At 39.5% G+C, this 13,368-nt stretch overlaps 1 protein-coding gene across 1 annotated transcript in view; it reads right to left on the bottom strand.

The window, feature by feature from the left end:
- Positions 1 to 13,368, bottom strand: part of TSHZ2 (teashirt zinc finger homeobox 2) — a 210,948-nt gene that overhangs the window by 196,074 nt on the left and 1,506 nt on the right. The gene's annotated exons all lie outside the window — the stretch shown is intronic.

Raw genomic sequence — 13,368 nt, forward strand, 5'->3', positions numbered from 1 at the left:
AAATGAGGTAGATTAGATAGATGAACTAGATAGACACATCTAACTGTCCTCCAGTGCACTCATTTGTTTGACAGCCTGGAAAATGCCAACATTCCTGGGATTCAATGAAAATAGGAAACTGCATTTTCACTGTAAAATACAGTCAGAACTTTGTGATGTCAGTTTCTCATAGTTAAAATAAACCAGGGCCCAACCAAGTACTTCCAAAGAGGCTCAAAGTACAATACACTAAATGAAACAGTAACTAAGACGCTACCAATAGAAAGCCCTTCACTGCTACTCTTTTATCCCAGCATATTAGTGGAGTGATACGACTTGCACACACTTCAATACACTGATTTTTCTTGAGCTCAACACTATCAAAGTGCTAAATTGCCCATCCTGCATTGCTGCCTTGAAACCGTATTCCTTTATTGCACAATTGCCAACTCCTCTACCTTTATGGGCCTGTTAAACAATTTTTCTTCTGTTGTACAGTTTCCCCCCTCTTTGTTCTTCAAAAATGTAAAAGTAAACAAATGTGTTGCATATAAAAAATAAACGACAAGAACTGGACTGATCCTCCCCAGAGATTTCTGGTCCAGGTTACAGATGTACTGGCATGGCTTTTGCTTCAGCACTCAGAAAAACACACACACAATGACACACGGTTCGCACTTGTGTTCGTATTCAGCAGTTCCGTACTTTTTTCTAGCACCAGGGCATGTGAGCAAGTTTGAAGCTAGATTTGGCAGTGGACACTCTGGCAGTCTCTGAGCCGGATCCCACTCTTGCCCCCTCCAGCTTTGACAGAAGTGCTGGCTGCACCCAGGGAGCTGTGCAACATCCCGGTGCTGTTGGGGAGAACAGAAACCAGCTCCTACTGACAGTTTTCCCTACACAAAATCACAATCAGCCAAACACATTTGTAATCTACTGCAGCTGGTGTTTCTATAATTGATAGAGATATAAAAGCCCTTTTTGCTAAAGTTGTACTTCTGTATTTTTTTTTCTTGGGGGAGTTGTGCGAAAGCAGCTACAAAAAGTGAGCTTTAAATCTCAGATAATGTAGCTCCCTTTAGAATCCCAAGCTTAAAGCAAGTAGTTATGAGTTTTAGAGATGCAAAAAACTGAAGCTAAAAACAAACATTTATTTTACTTGACGTAGCAAAACAGTGGATTAAAAAGTTAAATCAATGCGCCGTCTGAATGGTTCCTGCTGTAGCTGCAATTTCAAATGAAATAAGAATGTTATAAAAACTCTTGCATATTAGGCACATTTGGAAATGTCTCCTTGTAACTGTTCTTTAAGTGTTCTGTCTATGAGCACTAACAGGTCACTGCACAGGAAATGCAAAAATATGTTACGTTTTAATCAGGGCATATAAAACACTGTCTAGAATGTTACATTGCCCTTGGGAATCTGTAGTAAGTAGGGGAACTTTTACAAAGTCCAGGTCACTCTCCCCATTACATCACTGTAAAAAAAAAATATTAGGTTAAATTATATAGATGTCATGTATTAGAACTGTTCCAGTTGTAGGATGATGGCTAAGAGATGCTTATTTCCTTGGAGAAAGTCATAATCACTCCCTTGTTCCCCTGCACATACTTTATATATTGAAAATAGTGCATTTTAACTGAACTGAAATGTTTCCAAACAATAATAACGACAGAAGACAAATATAAAGATGAAACTTTTTGTTTACTCACCCTAACAACAAATTTCAGCACTTTACCTTAACACAGAGACACCAATTGAAAACCCGCCTGGTTGTACCTCACAGGTGATTAAAAATGAAAGAAGGGATTTTAGCAGAGATGTTTGGGAATGATTAAGGTAAAATGTCCCTAATCCAAACAAGTGGAAACCCAGATGTCAATGTCATAACATTCCCCCAACCCCCATAAATATTTCTCCAAGTGATTTACCTCTGTTTAACCCAAATCACAAGATCATAAAATATCTAATAAGTTCACAGAAACAGCAACAGAGTAATGTGAGGGTGACTGTTTTCTAGATTAACATTCTCGGGATTTTAGCTATTTAACATACAGAACCTACGAGGTGACACAAAGCAGTGTCCCCAAAACGTCCTGCTCTGCTCTCACTGCTCCTGGTTCAACTTTTGTCACTGAGCTCCAGATGGAAAGAGTCCATTTCTATGAAAAATCTCCCAAGGAGTAACAAACAGAACAAAATGAAAAGCCCTGCCCTGAGCGAGCAGCTGCCCGTGCGGCGAGGGCCCAGCGCCCACTGGGGCACATGGCGGCTGCCTCCACAGCAGCACTGCTCAGCCCACTGCGATTTGCATGCTGCAGCATGAGAGCAGATCTCAAAGGAACAGGCCCTTTTTTATCTAAACAGATATCTGTGGTTGAAACTCTTGGCATTATTCTTTGTATTTTTCTCCGAGCTGCTCGCTTTAGTACAACAGCTTTGTCACTGCCAGTATTTTCCACACTTAGTTCCAGCCTACCTACTGCGCGCAGCTCCTCCAGGCCTAGTGTCCGCCTCAGCCCCTGTGACAGCAGACAGCAATCTCTGTCTCACAGACGGGCAGTGCAAAAAGTGGCTTTTTCTACACAAATGAGGGTGCCCGTAGTGCTGGGACAGCCTACCTTCCCCTGCCCACCGCCAGTGTGGGCTGTGGAGAAGTAGCAGCGGCCCAGGCCCCATCCAGGCGCCAGCTGACACGCTCTGTGCTGACATTTCCCTTCCTCTGCTTTCACTGCCCAGACCCATGGCCATCCCGCAGCAGGGAAAGCAATTGTCCTACTTACACTCAGCTAACACATATTTTAAGGCAATGTAATTGAAAAAGAGAAACCGAGAACTGAGCTTGCGTGGTGGAGATGGCATGCCTGGAGAATGCTGTGTCACCTTCTAAAAATTCTTTGGCAACAGCAACTTTTCAACTTTGTAAGTCAGACAAATTTAGGTGGATTTTTTTCAGGGAAGGCAGAAGATACCTCTGAAAAATGTTCACGTCACTGCCAGAAAGCAGTGGTCCTGCAGCTTTGGAAATAAAACCCTGACATACGCCTTTTGCATTTTTGCCAAACAACATCCTACCCTAAATTTCAGGAAGAACATTTTAATAAAGGAAACACAGATTTTGGCAATGGAAAATGTTACTCTGAACAGCTCAGATCTGGAAACACTAGAATCAGTAGAAATCAAGCCTTTGAACAGAAAAATCCAAACAATCTGGACTACATGTATTGTTGTACCCATGATATAGATGTTATTGCTGTGCCCGGGGCTATGCAGTACTCCCAGCATCCATACAACAGTGCTCTCAAGACCTCCATTGGTTTTCTGCTCTTTTCAGCCTCTTCCCTTATTTTCCCTTTTTGTTATCATACAGCTGAACTTTTTCCATGTCAAAGGGCTGCCAGGCAGGGGACAGCACTGAGCCTTGAGAAGCAGTGCTGGCTGCTTGTTCTGCCTCATCCATAGCACGCTGCCTCAACGGTTCAAGCAATCCATCTGGCTAGAGGGATCATCAGACAAAAACAAACAAATAAATCCATAACTCAGATCACAGAAAAGGTTGATGACTTGGTCTACATTATATGAGCTGTTTTTTTCTCATGTGCAAGTTACACAATAATTGGCTAAGCCTACAAAACCCAGGTCTGAGTCCCTGATTCAGCCCAAGGGGTTCCTTGGCCTTAGATTTCAGTGCAGACTTAAAAATTGATAGCAGCTCCTTTTTAATCATCAGCTGTTCATAAGTGATACACGTTTTAATGATGTGCATTTAGTTTTGGCCTGGTTTTAAAAATACAATTTACTCAAATTCAATATAAATTCCAGGGTTATGAAATGAGCCCTTGCAATTGTTTTTAAGGGCTTTTTCAAGTTATAAGGTACATTTGAAATACAAAATTGAAGGATTTTGGTAATGTCAGGTGATGTTTTGTTAGCTTTTGACAAGAGAAAATACTTAATACCCTCATTTTTTTCCTGCTCTGAATATTAGTTTAATTGTCACAAATAATTAAATGCTTATGACTAAAAGACATCTTTAGACATTTTGACAATACATATTAAGAGATGCTTTAAGGGAAATCTGCACAGATCGGCTTTTATTTGTTATGCTAAACGATGATGCATCTTGATTGCATTTGCTCCTTATTTGTGTGTGCAACAGGAGACGTACTGTGAATGATCTGTAAGGAATAAAATGACAGTATTTGACAGGCTAGGAAATGTCTGGGCAAGGATACAGGATAAGGAACCCTAAAAGGGCATTGTTTGTAGAGGGGCAATGGGATAGAGACACTCCCTTCAATCTAAGGCAACGAAAGGCGCCAACAACTAAATTACAGTTAATAAGAATAAGAAATAAACATAAATTACGTATGCAAGGCTCAAGTTCAAGGACTTTGGACCACTAAAATATATATATCTCATTATATCAGTTATCAAAGAGAGACAAATTTCCATCTTCAGAATTTGCATATGAACTCTAATAACCTACCATTCAGAAATAGAGGCAAGCATTAATTTCCACATGAAAAGGAGCCATGGGAGAGCTTCCCAAGTCCCCGGCTCCTGAGAAAAAAGCCCTACCTGGTGATTTGGCCCTGAATGCTCCGGCCTCTGCAGGAGGGGGAAGCAGGTGGTCTCCCAGGTACGGCAGATTAGCCCTCTATTACCTAAGATTTATTCTGAGTTCTTGTCAATATAATGGCTGAAACAACCATTCCTGAAAGGTTATATGGTGTGAAAATAAACATAAACAATCCTTAATGAATCCATAGGCTATTACTTGCATCATATTTCTTCTATAGGCAACACATACATCTCTGCTTAAAGAAAACAATGCTGCCCTTGATCAAGGCTTAGCAATTCCTGTTCACACAAGAGACGGAACTGAAAAAGGTCCATGGGAACTGCTCAGGGCTAAACGCTTCTGAAAATTCAAGCCCCTCCTCAGACACCCACATAAGGATTTAGACCCTTAACTTTAGAAGCTGGCTTAGAAAAATTAGAGCCTCGGAGTTTATTACCAGAGATTTCCAACCACCTCTGGTGGTCTGTGTGGAAGAAAATATGCACGTTCTGTTAGACTATAATTAGACTGGGTTTTTCATATTTCTCAGGGCAAGGCATTATATATGAAATACAAAGCTGGATCTCAGACTGACAATGAAATATAAAACAGTGTAAGGGGGGAAAAGTAACTGTAATAAAATTTTCTGGTCCTGAAACTTATCACTGACCAACAACGCATCCAAGGGTCATTTAGGAAAATTAAAAACTTACTTAAATTACGCTGACTAGATCTATCCCCCTGGAAAAGATCCCCCCATTTTGAAGTTAACAGAGCCCAGTCTCCTTCTGCTAGAAGTGCGCTGACAATATTAATATGATCTAATAGCTAGAGTAGGGAATTAGGACCAAATGCCGTTTGACCTTGAGCAAATCAGCCAATACCTCCTGTCTTCAATTTACCCTTCTGTAAAATTCTGCTTCACTGGGGTCATCCTACAGAGTACATAGCATTGGTAAGGAATCCTTGGAAGAAAGGTGTGAAGAAATATTACTCCACTTCTTATCAAAGAGCATATATGAGCAGGAACCATGCAGCTAATCAAAAGCACTAGAAAGCTTTTAATTTTTTAACATTTAATGTTACAGATGATCAATATAACTACTTAGCTTCTTTCTCCTTTCACATGTTAATTTAATGCAACTTGTACTGTGCTCATAAATGTTATGACATGGCTGAAAAACACATAAAAAATTAATTTTGGTACACAAACATACCAGCTAGACTAAGATTCTGTTTCTTCAATACAAAACTGCACATCACAAAAAGATCTTGTTTGGGTGTTGTTTTTTTGCCCACTTACACTGCAGAAACTAAATGAGTTCTTTCTATAGGTGCAAAGAAAATTACAGACTTTATGAATTGAGGTGGTAATTCCCAGTGCAACCTACACAAAATTGTTTATATATCTGGAAAATTCAGAGTAAAATCTTTCCTACCTACAGAAAAAAAGAAATCACAACAGGACTTCTGTCCAACTGAAGTGATAGAAATAGGTTTGTTGTCTGCACATTTGAAACTGCATCGAAGTGCAGATTTTCATCCTGGTCTGCTCTTTCACTATAAAAATCTTTGCTATCAAGGTATTACAGCGAATTTATTTATTTTCATTAAAAACAAGAACTGTGTGCTGTGCTTTTTTCTATAGAAATTCTGTACATAAACAGACCAAATATAACTTCAGCAAAGTTGCTTGGGGAATGTTTAACAGCATTTTTTAACTTATGAAAGCAATATCGAAAGAGATTTACTACAGTTTAAGATAAGCGGGTCTTAATTTTATATGAACAAAGAGACTTAAAAAGCAACCAGAAAGAGTTCTGATTATATTGTGGAATATTAGGCCTTGCGCAAAATCGGCCCTCTTCTCTCTTACATGCATAAAAATAAATACAGGAGGCTTTTCAATTAGATGAGCCTTTTGAGAGGGATGCAGGAAGGGCCAGAGAGCTTCTTAAAACTTTATTGCTTTTATCTTTGTCAGGTATATTAAAAATGACCTGTTCTTTCCATAACATGCAAGATTTTGCTTCTAATTTGACCTACCCATTTTAACGGTTTCCCAAAATGGGAGTGGGAATGTTGATGTGGATCAGTTTTCCCCAAATACTCAGTAGTTTTGCTTTTTCTATAGCCATCTAGAGCTAAGGATGCTTCCCATGGTCTCTTCAGCATCATGAGTAACTTTAATGAGCCTCGGTATCATTAGACAATACAGTTTACAGAACACAAGGAAAAAAGACACAGAAAGGAATAAGATAGAGCTATAATAGATACAAGCTGTGGAGATGAAAGAAAGAAGTCAGCATCTCATTTGCATTAATACAATAAAAATACAGCATTAATGTTGCTAGTTGTAAATTTTTTTTTTTCAATAAAGTTGAGTCTGATTATATCTGAAAGAAAGACAGACTGTGCATTTCTCATAGGTCTTGAAAGAGTTTAGGCTTTAAAGAACAGTTACTGGCTATTAACTTCCTAGATTTAATTGCCACTAAAAACAATCTCTGTGAACCTTCAAGTGAAAGCCACTCCTCAAGAACCAATGGTCTGATCTTCCAAAACCCAAACTGCTTTGTTTACAGCAACAAATGCGGAGTCACTCTTCACATAACTCCACTTCATCGCTATGTTATGTATTTTGTTTACTGGTATTATGTGTGCATACATATACAATTATATACATATGCACATACTGCACAGTTCATCCTGAGAATCAGTCAAATGCAATATTACCAGCTTTGTTTATTCAAAAATCACGAATCACACCCTCAAAAATCATGAGACTAGCTGAATATTATGAGATGCTAAAATGAGTTGCTGTGAGAATCACGGTATTTCTCTTCTGGCATAAGAACCTTTAGGCTGCACGTTTTCAGTCTTCCTAGTTCTCCACAGCAAAGGCTTTAAAATAAAATTTTCTTTTAGAATATGTATTTGGCACTTGGATAATCAAGAGACTCCAGGAGCTGGAGCTTTAAAGAAAACACACACTAACAAAGGACTTCCAGTGGACACAACTCCCAACACTGCAAGAATTTTAATGTTTTAGGGTACTGGTGCAATACACAAAAAGTGCTCTAAACTACAGAACTCTCCAGCTTGTATCAGTACGAACGGAACGTTCCTCTCCTAGAGGAGCACGTACCTATCCTTTCTGTGGGGCAGGGATCTATTTCCTATACGTTTAGGACTGTAGGTTCCATTTAGGTGTAGCATTTTACCAATAACTGGAACAATCTGGTGCTGCACCTTATGAAATACAGATTTTTCACAATCTAATCCTGTCATTTTGTAACTATTGTTGTGAGTTCATTTTTTCCTAGGGCAAAGGGGAAAAACAGTTCTTTTTGGGAAACAAAGATTCTCTTCATTTTTCTAAATGAAACACTTAATGCAACACTTAGATCATAAGACCAGTTTTTCCACTTTTTGCTTGAAAAACCTCACAAGGTAACGAATGAAAAGCCAGCAGTTAAAGAGAGATGTGTAAATCTAATGGGAAACAGCATGCTTCTGCGATGTGTTTCTCCTTGAAACCTTAAAAAATACACTATTCACTGTCAAGGCATTTTGGTGTTGCAAAAGCTGTTATTATAATATGGCAAAAATGACTCGGTGCCAAGATCCAGTAGCCTCAAGTGAGAGGTCACCTTAACGAGGAAGGACTGGTTTTGATGTCTAAAACTACACGGAACTTTTACACTTCCCATTTGCAGAACACTTTTCGTGCATCTACCTGAGAGCAGCTGCTCATGTGCATAATGTAACGCAGCACGTTAGGAAAAGGATTCTTTAAAAGACTGTATCATCTACTGGTACCAAGAAACTGTTCAATAATTAACACAGAGAGTGGAAATGTGTTGGAGAAGTGAAGTTAGCCAAGCAAGTAAAACACGTCAGTTGCACAGGCACTAGAAAAGAGCAGCGTGCAACCCTCAGTAACACAAGTTACAGCCAGAACTCTTCCCCAGATTTTAAAGGCAGGTTATGCCTTAAAGCTGGGTAGTAGAATCTGGTCCCTCTTTGGATGCGAAATGCTGCTAAAAAAATACTTAAATTAATTTCATAGCTTAACAGCCCAGTCTTACAGAGACAGTCTTTACACAAACCAGTTACCCACTGAAGCAAAGTGCTGAGTAAGAGATGCAGAACTGGACCCACTCTCATGTAAATTATTGTAATTAAATAGGTAATGAAAAACCACTGCTCTTGCACGAATGAAATGTGAGACTTCAGCTAAGAGTGTAATGTGTTTCCAATTGACTCCTATATCAGATTGTGAGACAGATGAAAATGTCTCTCTGCTTGCATGAGCACACTTTAGAGGTACAACTTCACAAATATTTTCATTTTGCAGAGAAGAGGGAAAAACAAAGGGTTATTTTAGCTGTAAAGTCAGTAGGATATTCTTTTTTTAAGGCATAATATGGCACACACATGTCTCAACCCAAGAGGCATTAAATACAGTTTGAATCATTTCTTTGCATTTGCTAATAATACATCACCCAGTAGATGAACAAGGCCTTATTCTCCCCTCTATGAGCTGACATGGTATTTTTTTTTACATTTGAGCTCTTAAGATCTGCACAATAGCTTAACACAATAAGTGTTTAGCCTCTGGTTCCAACTGTAATTGATAGAGTACAGTTCCATTCCCTCTGCTGCTGCTAAGTTGGGAACTGCAGCCACAGCAACTGACAGCTTTTTTTTTTTTTTTTTTCCCCTGTGAGTCTTGAGCTGCTCTCTGGGAGTGATGTCCTCATCGGGACGTGGAGGAAAATGACCGGAGAACGGCTCACCCCAGCCCTGGGCTGCGGAGGAACTCCAGGGACCTCTTCCAGGGGAAACAGTTGCTGCAGGTGGGTGCTGCTAATGGGAGAGAAAAGCAGGAGAGAAAGCTCTGGGAGGAAATAGCGAAATCCTGCAGTTCTGAGGAAAATGGGCTTTACGATTAGAGAGCACAGAGGAGGGAGAGCGTTTACTCAAAAGAATTTCTGACAATGAGCATATTTGTAGAAGTGTTACAAGATTATGTCATTTACTGATGGAAACTCTTGGTAAGTCCCAGTCTTTATACAGTGATAATATACTGTGCTTTGAGACACAAGATTCAAGCTGAAATAAGGGAACAGCTGAATTGAACGTGACTGCAAATTGTCCTGTCTGGGCCTGAGTTCTGACATGGGAAAGAATCACATTGCGGCTTTGGGCTTAGTAGCCTGAGTCCAGATTTTAATGCAGATGGCGACTAATTTTGGTGGCTCTTTAGTTGCAAAAGTACCTATTTTGGTACGTATTTAATTAACCAGGATTTAAAACCTTCTCTTGCTTGTGAACACCTTGGCTTTTCAGTCATCTGTCAGCATCACGATGTGCACAGTAACTGCAAGGTTCCGCGGCATGAGTTATTTAGGTGGTTTTGATGTGGACTTGCTTTTCTGGAGGATGTTTAAACAAAGCAGTGCTGCCATTTCTACAGTTTCATTCAGTGCTGCTTGTGTGGAAACTATTTCTATTCCCATATAATAAAGCACACAAATAATGCCTGAAAAGCCACAAGCTCGGTTATTAATACATGTACATACTGCTTCCTTTCATCACAGAAATGCACACTGCAGACCTAGCTGGCCATCTACTCTGCTCTCTAAAGAAGCAGAATTTTGCTTTCTAAATACGTTTCTGCTTTAAATAACCTTTACTACTGATGTGCAGACTGCAGCTCCAACGTACTGATTGCTACTCGTCTTCTGTTTGCCACTATCTGGGGACTTTTCCAAAACAGGACTGCCTTATTCTACTGCACCAATAAACAAAATAAATGTGGATGATATCTGTTCCTGCTGTACTTTTCAAGGGCTTTGGTTCTCAGATAGCCTATTGGAGCTGGGAGAGAAAGAAAAGAAGAAAGACGAAATTGCATTCGGAAAAGGCGTTAAGTCCGGATTCGTCTTTGAGGCTTTAAAAAAGCAAACTAGCAATTCATGATCACAAAATAAAATATGCACATTTAAACAAGCTGCAGGGGAAAGGAGAGTTTAATCCAGTGAAATTGTGTTTGAAAGCTATTTCATACCCCTAGGAATAAAATCTGAATAGCAATTTTGCTTTGCTCCCACCTTTTTTCCACCCTTCTGTTAATATATTACCATTTGTTATGGAATCGTTACAAGAGTTCTACCCCAGAGGTGGCTGCGCTGCGCGGAAGCACGAAACGCTTTCTGGGCCTGGGTCTCCTCTTACTCGCAGGGGCAGACAGTGCTCATCGCAGCCGCACTGATGCGAGCAAAGCTATTTCTGCTTTGTACCTGAGCGAGAGAAGAATTCGGCCCGCAGTCCGTGCAGCCCTTGTGACTCGTTTGGAGGAAGGCGACAGCACAAGAGGGTCGCTATTGTAAACAGAAGTACGATACTAACGCAGACACTGACTTAACGAGCTCCAAAACCCTGCTTTAAGAATTACTGAAATGGATACGATGAAAAAAAGAATGACGATTCGGAGCAGATTCGGCTCTGGGAAGATCAAAATGCATTCAACATAGTTTTGGCATTGCTGCGCAGTAAAGTATCTTTAAAAGTATAATTTGAGATCAAAAATCCCCATCGTCAAACATAAATAGTGTCCCGTTTATCCAATTATGCTACCTTGTTTCATTACAATGCTCTGTAATATATTTCTTAGGAATACAAGGCTTAAGATTAATAATAGAACAGGACAAAATTGCCATGTATATTTCTCTAGATAGATTTTCATCTAGCAGCAGGACTTCACTTCTGATTCACTCGCTGGTTCTCTCTAACCTTTACATTATTCATTAATCAAACTAGAAACCTGCTTTCAAAGTCAGTGCATGGTAGTAATTATTTACAGTTGTGCATAGTATTTAATTTTAAGCAATGACAAAAGCAGGCATGTCCAGAATCATAAGGCTTATCATTTTTCTTCCGTTGGAGGTGAACTATCTAAGGGAGCCAAAAGTTGCAAACTTCTCTTCAATATCTCTGCTGCCATCAAGACAAAATGCAGTGCAACTGATACCTTTGAACTTGTACAAGTAAAAATAAATACAAGTGAAAATTAAGTAATATATAATGTATTAACTCCTTTAAATAAAAGGAACAGAGAGATTTGCTATCAGCCTTGATGAGCGATTCATTTCTTATTGCGCAGTCTGTCTACTGTCACTTTGAGGTATTTTTCACTCTGCAAAACAGAACCTCAGTGCTATCCTGAAAATGAAAGTCAGTTTTAAGAACTACACGCAAGAGGCATGTCTGCTCTTTGAAACCCCCCTGCCCCCCACAAACACACAAATACAACTTCAAAGCAGGGGAACTATTGCAAATGTATAAACCGACTTCAAATCGGTTATGCTGAATGAAACCGGACTGCTTTTGCAGCGTTCTGCTCACCTGAAACAACATTGCTCTGAGGACAAACAGAATCACAGAAATGCACTGTGGAAGACCAAGGCACGCTTCATAACGGGAATAAAGACGGAGAGACGCTATTGTGGCCATTCAGATTCTACCTCCTCACTACGACTCGCAAAATACTGTAATGTTCTGGATAGAAATATTTCTTACTGTATTCTCAGCGGGGAAATCCTGGGAAACAACAGGATGGGCTCTGCTCACAAGAATTTACTTATTCTGTAGCCTACGTTTCTAAAAAAGAACAGGATGCTCCTGCTACAGGAAGATACTACACACATTGCAAGTGAAAATTCTACTTTGAAAATAAAATAAAATGAAGCCTCATACTCCTGACAGAAAGAAAAAAGGAGCAATTCTAGCACTGTCACTGTGATGATCAGCATCCATGAAAAAATAGCTATTTATCCTGCAAGTTGAACACGTTAATGCCTTATTCAGATATAACCTCTTTGTGAATAAAACAATAATAGCGACTCGTCAGAGAGTACTTCTGAATATATATATATAAATACATATCCTTGCCTAGCTTGACTATCATTTACAGTTAGAAGGGATTGCTGCTTGCCAGCCATCATGCTGGCAGCCTGCGTAGGTGCATCACTGCTCATGTCCCAAAAGACTCTCCCTGCATGCCACTGTCCTACACCCATATGAAAAAGGCAAAACATGTAAGTTCATAAAAGTTACGCACATCCCAATTTCTCACAAAGAACATTTGCCCCTGAATGTATCCCAAGCACTACTTTTCAAAGTTTATTCAAGCGTGCCACTAAAGTTGCCCATGCATTTTGTCCCATGCATAATATGACACATCAAGAAAATATTTAGGAAGGGGTGGAAAAATTAATAGACCATTTTGAAAGTACAAACATGAAATACGAGTTTTCTTTAGAGAACTAATCTGACAAAGGACACATAGAAAAAAAGGGGGGAAAAAACCCGCCTACATTAAAAGCCAAACAAGATAATAATTGTGCATGTCTGGCTAAGAGAATCTAGAGGGCAAGCCTTACGTCATTGGCACTTGGGTTACCATGGTGAGTGATTTATTGATATATATCAAGAATGAATAGATCAAAGGCAGCAAGATGACAGGTGATCAATCAAATGTCAAATCAAAGCTGGCAATCAACTGGAAAGCTGATTTTTCAGTGGGTGGGTCTGGCAGAAGAAAAATGAACTTCCATATTGCGCTTCCCAGAAACAAAACCCCATCACACTATTAAAAAAAAATAAAAAGCAATTAAGCAGTCTGGAAGAGAACTCTTTGGAAAGATTTACTATACGGGCCCACTCATCTGCTTCTTCTTCTTGGCCCCCAAAAGAAAAAGAACATCCGACGAATGACAAAACAAAACGCTTCCAAAGTTGCAAACTATTTCCTCCC

Source organism: Numida meleagris, chromosome 19, assembly GCF_002078875.1.
Source record: "Numida meleagris isolate 19003 breed g44 Domestic line chromosome 19, NumMel1.0, whole genome shotgun sequence".
NCBI lineage: Eukaryota > Metazoa > Chordata > Aves > Galliformes > Numididae > Numida > Numida meleagris.